The sequence below is a fragment of the Solanum verrucosum genome, unplaced genomic scaffold (assembly GCF_900185275.1).
Source record: "Solanum verrucosum unplaced genomic scaffold, falcon-dt-bn FXZP01000012.1, whole genome shotgun sequence".
Taxonomy (NCBI): domain Eukaryota; kingdom Viridiplantae; phylum Streptophyta; class Magnoliopsida; order Solanales; family Solanaceae; genus Solanum; species Solanum verrucosum.
Window position 1 is genome coordinate 2,663,361 of NW_026020063.1, and position 12,775 is coordinate 2,676,135.

A 12,775-nucleotide genomic window follows, 5' to 3' on the forward strand; every position below is an offset into this window, starting at 1 on the left:
GATACATTATTGTTTACTTTTAGTTCTTGGTATTTTTCTTTGGGAATTAACTTGCAAACTTTAGCAATTTGATTTCTGAATTTTGGTTTATACAATTTTGGCTTTGTAATTCAATTGGAGATTTCAGATTTCTTCTACTCTAATTGTAAGTTCATGAATTCTTTTTACCAAAATATGAATTGTGTTCTTTCAAGCATGAGTAACTACATCCACAACTAGGGTTGAGTGAACCATGATCACTTAACAACGTATAAATAATAACTAAGTAATTCTTGAATAGTGTTGATGCACGTATTGGTAATTCTTTCGCTTAGAAGTCTTTTTAACGAGTGCATGCATTAGAACTCGCCTTGTTGCTACTTGCCGGACCAAGGAGGTAGTTAATACGAAAAGAAACAGAGATTTAGTGTGATACTATCTAATAGTCTAATGTCAATTGGTGCGAGGGTGAAAACTAAGCCATACATTGATGTGATGTCTAATCTGAGGTAAAGGTAAATATTAGTAGATTATACACACGTAACCGGACCAAGGTGCGGGGTGAAATTCTCTATTTGGAGGACCAATCACTTAGGGATACCTAACTTACTAACTTTGCATGTAAAACACTAGGAAAGGATTACTATTATTAGGATTACCGCGTTAAGAGCTTATGGGGAACCCATACACCCTAGTTTCTCTCTCATATTTATAACTCAAAGTTTGAATCTTGCTCACTTGTTACTTAAACAACAATCGGTTATTTGCTTACACAAACCCCCCTCCCCCTTTAATTACTTGTTTCAGAAATAACTTGACTAAACAGATATAATAATGAGTTAAGTTTAAGTCTGAACTATATTCCTCGTGGAATCAACCCCAACCTACAAGTTAGGTTCTTTATTTGACGACGATCGCTTATACTTCTTTAGGGAAGTGTAATTTGAGCGTATCAAATTTTGGCGTCGTTGCCGGGGAATAAGACTTTTGGATCAAGTTTAACTACATTATTGAACTTTAGTCAATTATTTCCTAATTTTACATTTTCTTTTATTTTTATTTTCTACAGGTTTCTACTCTAGTGTATGCCAAGTACACGGAGAAGAGGCGAACCATTGACCCCATACGACCCTGAACTCAGTAAGACTTTGAGAAAAATGGCAAATCAAGGGGCAATAATAACCCAATCATAGAGGAGCATGAGGAAGGAGTGAATGATGAGAATGCTCAGGTTCCTAGTGGTAATCTACTTGGAGGTGCATTGAGGGTGCAACATCTACCAGAACCGTGGCTGCGTAATAACTACAGGGTCGCCTTCAATATGGTTGAATCTAAACACTCAAAACTATGTTCTCCGTCCTCTACCTCTAAGGCAGACATTTGTGGTGACTAGCAGTCTGATGCAAATGCTTACAACAAGGGGGTTGTTCTCTGGTATGGCTTCGGAAGATCCGCATGGGCATATGGCCAAGTTGAAAAGTGTTTGCAAGAGTTGTGTGGGTTGACCGGAGTTGGACATGAACATCATATGTTTGAGAGCCTTCCCTCTATGTTTGACATGAGATGCTACGATGTGGTTTTTTGATCTTCCGTACAACTTGATTCATACATGGGACCAATTGCACAAGGTGTTCATGGCAAAGTATTTTCCATTGTCCAAAAAGCTGAATCACAAGGACCAACTGAACAACTTTGTAGCACTACCTGGAGATTTTGTGAGCAGTTCATGGGATAGGTTCATTGCATTTATAAGAAGTGTTCTGAATCACCGCATTGATGATGAGTCACTGAAGGAGTGCTTCTACAGAGGTCAGGATGACAATGGTAAGGCCTTGCTGGATACTATTGCTGGATGATCATATGGTAATATGAATACTTAAAATACTTGTCAAGGTGGTATTTGTTCTTGTGAAAATGATGAATTTTAGAAATTGCAATCTTAATTTGAAGATTTGAATATCAACACTAATGTCATAGAACTTTTGAAAGAAGTTACTGATAATAATCTTCGTGAAAAAATTATTCAATTAGCTGTTAATATTAATGCTAGTTCTTCGAAAAATTCAGAAAAACAAAAGAATGATTTTGAATATGAATATCTTGCTCCTTATTCCTTGTCTGAAATTAATAACAGACTTTATAAATAGATTGTTTCTACAAGAGACCCATCTTTTGTTGATTTAAAAAATGATATTGAAAATTTGAAAAATTAGATTAAATCTGACTGTACCACCATCTCAAAGCCAAGTCAAAAAACCATATATAAATTAATAATGATTTTGCGTAATGAGTGATATTGAGGAGTAGATTCCTCCTGACTTCGTCTAAATAATTATTAATCAATTCGTCTTTATTTTCCTCTTGATTGGAAATTCATTTGGCCATATGCTTAACGGAGTTATCCGCAATTATCCCCTTGTGAGGAGAAGTGCCATATTCTTGGATTTTCTGGGTAATATGGTCCAGAAGTTCTTACCCATAAAAGGACTTTGTCTTGGGATCCTTCTTCATCAACTTGTCCCAAATGTTATTATATTAAGTTTGATATAAACAAGGAATTTGTTCCTCAGTAAAACCTACTTCCGGGGTCCATTTATGAATCCAGGGAATAGAGAACTCTATAAATAAATATATTTGTTCAATTTGTTCCATATAACAGATATGTTCTTGGTGATATAAGTTGTTAAGATCAGGAGAAACTTTAACCCATTCTTTGTATAACTTTAGAAATGGGTCAGGCAAAATCTTTGTCGTTGGACTGTGGTATGACCACCAGTTTAAGAACCAATTAGGGATTGGGTTGACAAATATCTTTGCACAAACTTTAATAAACCAAGTATGCTTATACCTCTCATTATTGTAGTAGAGGACTTTATTAAAAGCATTAATATAATCCCAATAGGTGAAGTTCGTAGGGACTTTGTTTAGGCTGATCTTCCTTTCTTTCATTGAGGAAATACCCCAATCTTCGATAGGAATAATCTGCTTTATAATCATTTTGGAGAAGTTATAAACGTTCTCGCTGGTGTTATATACTGAGAAGTGCTGAAATTCAACACTATCGATGTTCATCAATATGGTCTCATAATAGGAGCGGGTTTTGTATGACTGACCCGGGAAATATAATCCGTTAATCAAGCATCGCTGGAATATCTTCTAGGGTTCTTCTTTTCTCTGTATTTCAGAGTTTTCCAAAAGAAATATTACTTCTTTCTTTGCTACCTTTCCGTACGATTTGATATCATCAATATCGTGTTTAGATATAGAGGCAAAGGTATCGCTTTGCTTCTAGGAAAATATGCTTGTAGCTATGCATATAGAGGGCTATCTTCTGGAATATCTTTCAGATGTACTGATGATCCCGCAGTTTGACATATTTTTAAGTTTATAAACCTCATTCCTCCTCGCTGCAAAATTGGGGAGTTGGACGAGGATCCGTATGACGATCCTGATGATGATCCTGCAGATGATCTTCCCCTTCCTCGTGGGCCAATACTAAGTGTTATAAGTGTGGCAATTTCGGTCATATAGCACCCAACTGCAAGCTTGAAAAGCAGAAGACTTTGGAGTTAGATGAAGAAATTCATGACAAGGTTTATAGTTTCTTATACACCTATGGTTCTGAGTCCGATTATGATTCAGATTCTAGTTCTGAGGAAGAAATTGATTTGCCTAATTTATCCGATAATAATCAGCATGTTGATATGAATGCTTGCACTAAATGTCGTGGTGATATTTGTTGCTGTGAAAATGATGAATTTTATAAAATGCAATCACAGTTTGAAGATTTAAACATAAATACTATTACTTCTAATAATGTGATAGAACTTTTAAAAGAAGCTACTGATAATAATCTTCGTGAAAAAATTATTCAATTAGCTGCTCATAATACAGCCAGTTCAAGTTCTTCAAAAATTCATGAAAAAAAGGATGATTTTGAATTTGAATATTCTGCTCCTTATTCTTTATCCGAAGTTAGTAACAGATTTTCTAAAAAACTATTTCTACACGAGATACTTCTTTTGATGATTTAAAAAATGACGTTAAGAATTTAAAGGAGATTAAATCTCTTAAACAAAATCAAATGATTTGTGATCATCGTCTTACTCAGATTGAGACTGCTAATAGCAAAGGTAAGAATATTGCTGAAGAAAATACTCTTGCAAAACCTTTTAATCTTGATCCTAGACAAGGTATGTTTTTAGGAATGATGCAAATTGTTACTGCTCATAAATGATATGTTAAATGTACCATATTGATTGATAGTAGTTTTTCTATAACTAATGTTGCTATGATTGATAGTGGGGTTGATGTTAGTTGCATTCAAGGTCTTTTAATCACTAAATATTTTGAAAAAACTACTCATATGGTTAAATCCGCCTCTGGTCATGCTTTAGATATAAAGTATAAATTGCCTAATACTCGCATTTTCCAAAATAAAGTTTGCATTCCGCATTTCTTTTTCTTGGTTAAAAATTAGTTATACCCTCCAATTATACTTGGAACTCCTTTTATAAATGCCATTTATCCGTTTACTAGTATAAATGCTAAAGATTTTTCGGCAACTTATGAAGGTAGGGATATTAGTTATACTTTTATCACCGACCCTGTTTCACGTGATGATATGAAGCAAAAGCATGTTGATTCTCTGCAACTTGAAATGTGTAGCATAAATATATTTGACACTCTAAAATCCCCTAAAGTACAGGAAAAAATTAAATTAATTTTCGAACAAATTGTTGTTGATATTTGTGCTGATCATCCTAGTGCTTTTTGGAATCGGAAAAAGCATGTTGTTACCCTGCCTTTTGAAGATGATTTCTTTGAAAATGATATTCCTTCGAAATCTCATCCTTGTTAGATGAATGCTGAATTGGTTGAATTCTGCAAAAAGGAAATTGATGATTTGCTGCAAAAAGATTTGATAAAACCTTCGAAATCGCCTTGGTCTTGCACTGCATTTTATGTGAAAAATGCTGCTGAAAGGGAACATGGTGTTCCTAGATTGGTTATCAACTATAAACCTTTAAATAAATATTTAAAGTTGATTAGGTATCCTATTCCCAACAAAAAGGATTTGTTGTCTAGATTATATGATACCAATATATTTTCAAAATTTGATTTCAAATTAGGATATTGGCAGATCCAAATATTTAAAGAGCATGCTTATAGAACTTCTTTCAATGTCCCGTTTGGACAATACAAATGGAACGTAATGTCATTTTGCTTGAAAAATGCACCTTCTGAATTTCAGAAAATAATGAATGATATTTTCAACCCATATTTGGACGTTATCATTGTTTATATTGATGATATTTTGATATTTTCAAAAACATTTGAAATACATATTAAGCATCTTGACATTTTCAAGAAGATTGTTATACAAAATGGTTTGGTTATTTCTAAACCAAAAATGAGTTTATTTCAGACTAAAGTTCTTTCCTCGGCCATTATATTTGTCAGGGAAAAGTTACCCTGATTCAAAGGTCAATTGACTTTGTTTCAAACTTTTCGGATGTTATTACCGACAAGACTCAATTACAAAGAATTTTGGGAAGTTTAAATTACATATCCCCCTTTTATAAAAATTTATCTCATGATTTGGCCCTGTTATATGACAGGCTTAAAAAGGACTATAAATATCCTTGGACTGATAGTTATACAACTTTGTGAAAAATATTAAACTGCGTGTGCAATCTTTGCCTTGTCTAACTCTTGCTAACCCTGCGTGGCAAAGAATATTGAGACTGATGTGTCTAACATTGGCTATGGTGGAATTCTCAAAAAAATTAATCCCAATGATAAAACTGAATATTTGATCAGATTTCACTCTGGGAAATGGAGCGAAGCCCAGAAAAAATATACTACGGTGGCTCATGAAATGCTAACCATCGTTAAATGTGTACTAAAGTTTCAGGACGATTTATATAATCAAAAGTTTTTGATAAAAATAGACGCTCAATCGGTGAAGTATATGTTCAATAAAGATTTTAAACATGATGCTTCAAAATTGATTTTTGCTAGGTGGCAGGCCTAGCTGGCTCCTTTTGATTTTGAAATACAATATAAAAAAGGAGTCGATAACTCGTTACCGAATTTCTCATCCCGTGAATAAGATGTTTTTCTTAACTTTCTTAAATGAAGAAACCCTCGTTACTATTCTCAGGGCTCTTTCTTTACCACCGTTATTTCCTAGAGATCTGAAAGATCTTATCCTTAAAAAGGTTATGGATGATATTTTGAGAGAAGATTTCTCTCATATTCTTATAGAATATTACTCAGATGAAGGATATTACTCCGATGAAGGTTATTAATCCGAATAAAACAAAGTGTTTTGTGTAAAGGATGGACCTTCCTTGGGTGACCAAGGGTCGAGGCAAGGGAAATAATCCGTGAGGAAGGGGAAGATCATCCCCAGGATCATCATCATGATCGTCATACGGATCCTTGTCCAACTCCCCAATTTTGCAACGATGAGGAATGAGTTTGATAAACTCAAAAATATCTCAAACTGCGGTATCATCAATACATCTGGAAGATATTTCGGAAGATAGCCCACTATATGCGCAGCTACAAGCATATTTATCCCAAAAGCAAAGTGATACCTTTACCTCTATAGCTAAAGACGATATTGATGGTATCAAATTGTACGAAAAGGTAGCAAAGAAAGAAGTAATATTCTTTTGGAAAACTCTGAAATACAGAGAAAAGAAGAACCCTGGAAGATATTCCAGCGATACTTGATTAACAGATTATATCTCCCGGGTGAGTCATACAAAACCCACTCCTATTATGAGACCATATTTATGAACACTGGTAGTGTTGAATTTCAACACTTCTCAGTATATAACACCAGCGAGAACGTTTATAACTTCTCCAAAATGATTATAAAGCATATTATTCCTATTGAAGATTGGGGTATTTCCACAATGAAAGAAAGGCAGATCAGCCTGAACAAAGTCCCTACAAACTTCACCTATTGGGATTATATTAATGCTTTTAATAAAGTCCTCTACTACAATAATGAGAGGCATAAGCACACTTGGTTTATTAAAGTTTGTGCAAAGATATTTGTCAACCCAATCCCTAATTGGTTCTTGAACTGGTGGTCATACCTTAGTCCAACGACAAAGATTTTGCCTGACCCATTTCTAAAGTTATACAAAGAATGGGTTAAAGTTTCTCCAAATCTTCACAACTTATATCACCAAGAACATATATGTTATATGGAACAAATTGAACAAATATATTTCTTTATAGAGTTCTCTATTCCCTGGATTCATAAATGGACCCCGAAAGTAGGTTTAACCGAGGAACAAATTCCTTGTTTAAATCGAACTTATTATAATAACATTTGGGACAAGTTGATGAAGAAGGATCCCAAGACAAAGTCCTTATATGGGCAAGAACTTCTAGACCTTATTACCCAAAAAATCCAAGAATATGGTACTTCTCCTCACAAGGGGATTATCGCGGAAAACTCCGTTAAGCATATGGCCAGAAGAATTTTCAATCAAGAGGGAAATAAAGACGAAATGATTAATAATTTTTTAGACGAAGTCAGGAGGAATCTACTCCTCAATATCACTCAATACGCAAAATCAGACACGTCTATGCGGAGTGAAACGAGTGATGATACTCAAGAGGCTCAACCTTGTGAGTTAAACGAAGCAACTTTAGAAGATGCGCTGAAGAAGGTGGAAGATTTCCTCCCTGAAATAAGAAAGAAAGACAAGATGTGAAAATTATCTTGAACAGTAAAAGTCACTATCAACAGTAGAAACTTTGTTGAGCAACAGTAGATACACTGTTACTGTACATATGGGACCCACTATTTAGGTCCCACTTCTGTTGTACAAAGATTCTTTTTTGTTCTATAAATTATTTTGTTTTCTTTTAGTGGATGGCAGGTTCCAAAAAACACAGCTCTCTCTACTTTCTCTCTCTATTGTAAATCTCTCTCAGTTTGTAAAGTGTTCAGTTTACCAAAGTTCTATCGGAAGTAAATAAATTGTGGATAGTTCTCTCATAGGCCCTGGTGTTGGCCATAGTTACAAGGTACTTTTACTCTTCCTTCTTTATATTTCTCTTTCTCCAATCTAGAGTCGTGACTATGTCCGACTAAAGGATTCATATCTATATCGGATATCTAACTTCACTTTTATATTTAACATGAAAGATCTAGACTTTATCTAAGTATAAATAAATTTATATATGGCTTATTGACTTGGTTCCGAGATGGTGGTACAGTCCGATTTAATACAAGAAGTTATTGGCTTTGTCTTAGTGACTCCATCTAGCCAGCCGTGGTTTTTAGCCCGTTAATGAGTTGAAAAGGGCGCTCCATACACGGTTAGAATTGCTAGACCCATGGGCTTAATAACAATACGTATTGAATCTTGACAAACCTTTTGCTCGGGTAAAAAGGATTAGATCCTTCCATACAACCATTAAACTATATAAAAATTTGTATATATTTCGATTCGGATTTACTCCTTGAATTCGGATGTTAACAAGCTAGATTGAAGATGGCCGCGCAGACTACCCCCCGTCTTCTGAGATCCTGTTACGTTATACTGTCTAAGGCATGACAAAATTATTTTAATGTAGTATTTTGATAATTTTCGACATGTTGTTTGTATGTATATGTTTATTATTACACTTATCATGTTCCTATATACCGTTTCAATACATGGTGTTGAGGTGTTCTATTCTTTCCTATGAGTATGAGGTAACCGATTAATATTCGATGCGTGCGTTGGTCAGCTGAATTTGTAAGGTTGTTGTAGCCAGGAGGATGTTTAGACCTATGGATGGTGGTCCCGTAGCTAAGATGATTCTAGGAAAAGATGTGATGTAAAACCAACAGACCCTCACTTAGAAACTCTATTTGGATCTTTGATATGTGCTTTAATATTCAGTATATACTTACTAGCATGTTGATTATTGTTGTTATACTTGTTAGAATATATTTTGTACTGTAAGTCCATTAGACAGTATATATACTTAGTTGCTCATATTAAGTACGTATACTGCCAAATTGGCTCTGATACCATTAAAATGTTCTTAAGTAATGTGGAGGTAAGATAAAGAATACTTACAAGAAACTGACGTTTATTGCATAACTTCAAACATGGAAATAGATTACAAAGGAGGTTTTCAGAGAGTATAGAAATATATCCGATATTTTCTGATGCCTCTAAACATTAATGAAGGCTTCCTTATATAGGAGAGGGAGTAGTTGCCTTTACATCTTACGCATACAAGTGGACGACTAAGATACTTCCGACAATAATGGAGGGTCCTACTTCTTTTGATAAAATATGGATAATGGAGAATATATTTTTTCTAGTGGAAACATCTGGGCCTACTTCTTTTGACAAAATGGCTTAAGGGGAAATCTTTTTTTGAGAATGGAGATGTCTTCTTCTTGTCTTCTGAGATAATGGAAACATCATTTTCAAAGGTGTTTTGTCTTGTAGCTTCTCATTGGATGTCAATTTGGAATAGTGAAATGCCACTAATGGAAAAGTAATTCCGGCTTTGCCTCTACTTTTCCGCAAGGGTCCTTTTCCTATTCGTAATCGAGGTCCACGTAAGCCAAAGCCAATCCTTTAGGGTTACACATGTCACCGTTATCTTCATTGCTGCTTTCGGTGGACGCGGCATCTTCGATCATTTTCATGATCTATTTTTCATCGTATTTTTCTAAATTATCCAATGCATCCTTCAATTTCTTTTTGAGCGCTGCTTTGGATGAATTCTTCGACGATGAAATTGCCCTGTCTTGTGATTGGAATTTAGTGTTAGGTTGTTTGGAAATCCAACCTTTGTCATGAATTTGCTTACACAAATATTGAATTCGATCAATATCATTCTTGGCGAAACTCCAAGTAATAATATAGGATACCTTTTTTTGGATATAATATTTGTATAATTTGATATGCTCTGGTAGTGTAATAATTTCTTCTTTGACTTGAAACTCTTCAAATCGTTTGAGAATTTGTTGGGGAAGAACTTCTTTATTTCCTCCCAAAAGGTTCCACCATTCATAGAACCATCTTGGAATAATGGCCTTGGTGATGCCATGACTATATTTCACAATCCAAGTGTGTCTTGGCTTCAAGTAAAGGAAATTTATCCATGCTGACTTGTAGTCATACCAGTTGTAGGTTTGTGGCCTACGTGTCACCGATAGTGCAATAGGAGTATGTAAATGGTCTGTAAACCATTCAAATGGATCCAATATCTTCTTACTAGTAAACCTTGAATATTTAATAATAGCAGGGTTGTTCTCATCCCTGGAGTGTTCAATCTCTATTGAATCGGTATCAATAAGAATGACTTCATAAAATCGTCTTCTCTTAAGTGGATTGTCAGTATCCACCAAATTGGAATCTGTGTAGCAAGTTCTGATCAGATGTCTTGTATCAAAATTGCCAAATTCTTTGTTAAGTGCCATGATAGGCAAAACCTATGAAACAACAAAATCAAAAGTTTCTTCTTTTCGATTAGGAGCTGGAGTTTGAGGGATGGTTTTTGTTAACTCTGGGTTAACGTCTTGGGCGAAAAACTCAGGGGTTTTCATGGAATAGCTTTCCTTGGTTTGAATAGAGGAGCTTGAGGATGCTCCTTTGTCAAACAATTTTGTTGGTCTTAGGTTGATCAACTTTGGTTGAGGGGAACAAGGCAGCTTTGGGGGTTGTGATTGTAATGGACAAGGTAGCCTTGGATATTCGGCTAGGGCTGTGAACTTATTTTGGAAAGGTAGTTCAGGCCTCTGTGGAGCTTCAGCTTTTGCTGGGGCTAGTGGAGGACGGATAAATGGTCTAGCCATTTTTGCTTTGGGAAGGTTGTTTCCTTTGGAAGGAGTGATAGGTTTAAACGGCCTGATGCTTTCCCTGCAAGAATTCACAAGTTAGGAAATCTGGTAGAGAATTATCTTCTCCTTTGATAAAATCATTTTTGAAATTAAAGCTAGATAGTAAAACTTGCCATCTAGCAAATATTTGTTTTGAAACAAGGTTTTTAACATCTTTTTGCAAGATTTCTTTAGCAGATTTACAATCTACTCTTAATAAAATTTCTTTATTGATAAGGTCGTCTTGAAACTTAGTGATACTTAGCACTATAGACAAAACTTCCTTTTTAACTGTTGAATAAGTTTTTTGAGCGAAATTTCAGATTCCTGATGTAAAACGAACAAGTTGCTCTGTAGATTCAAGATCTACTTTTTGTTTAAGGATTCTTCCATAACCTGTATTAGACGCATCAGTCTCAACAATCATAAATGCATCAGGGTTGGGGATTCCTAGATATGGAATATTTTGGGCTAAAGCCTTAACACGAATGACAACCTAAGTTTGTTCAGAACTCCAAGGAACAGGGTTTTTTCTAAGTCTTTTATATAAAGACACACAAATATGTCTGACTTTAGGAATGAAATCAACAACATAATTCAAGCTTCCTAAGAACCTTTGAAGTTGGGTTTTATCAAGAATTTCATCAGGAAATTTGGGCGAGAACTCAATGGCACTACAAATAGGTTTGTAAGACCCTGATAAAGGTCATGTCCCAAAAACCTGATAGTAGTTTGAAAGAGTACCATTTTCTTGGCACTGACAACTAACCCATTGTTTTTAACAATTTTGAAGAAAGTATTTAGATGTTTAAAATGAGAATCAATGTTCTCAGAGAAAATCAGCACATCATCTATATAGACAATAGACATGTAAGAATAATCATTAAAATTGGAATTCATAATATTTTGGAATTCCGAAGGGGCGTTCTTAAGCCCAAAAGGCATTACATTCCATTCGTACTGTCCAAAAGGGACGTTTAAAGCAGTTTTATATTTATATTTTTCTGAAATCTGAATTTGCCAAAAACCCAATTTCATATCAAACTTGCTATAAACATTATCTTTGAAGGTCCTTTTCAAAAGGTCTCTTTTGTTAGGTATTGGATACCTCATCCATTTCAAAACGGAGTTTAATGGTTTATAATTGATTGCTAGTCTTGGTGCTCCTCTTTGTTTCTCTGCGTTTTTATTAACGTAGAAAGCAGAACAACTCCAAGGTGATTTAGAAACCCTGTAATCTTGTTTTTTTTAAAAGAGTTGCAATCTCTTTCTTACAAAACTCCATTATTTTGTGATTCATCTGTATGGGCCTTGACTTAATGGTAATAGCATGTTCATTGAATCCTTCAATGTATGGTAATTCAACAATATGTTTTTTGTGTTCCCAAAAAGCATTTGTCAAATCAGAACATATTTCTTGTTCAAATCTTTTTTGAAGACCGGCTATCTTAGTAACCATCTCCGGGGTTTTCAAAATCTGTTCGATTTTCTTCACACGAATTTCATCTTTTAAAAAGGTGATATGTTGTGAAAGATTATTAATACGGAAAATTGTATTTTCCCTGACGAAATTACTTTCATCCTGTGAAAGGGTTTTAACAAAAGGAAAATGTAAATCTTTTCCAAGTATAGATGTATTAATACCGTTTAAAATTAGTAAAATATGATTTTATCTGAATGATAAAAGGTATTCCAAGGATTGTATCTTCGTTGATATCTTCAGTAATCACAAAATCATTTGTTAAACAAATTCCATTATTGCAAATATGAGCTTTAGAAAGCTTATAAATAATTTTTACAAGTTCTTCTGTTGCGGAGTAAAATTTTGAAGTACTCTTTTGCAAATACTTTGTAGGAACAATACGTTTTACTATGCAGTTACGATCTACACCACTGTCAAGCAAAACAATTTTGTTAATCACAAAATGTTTATTA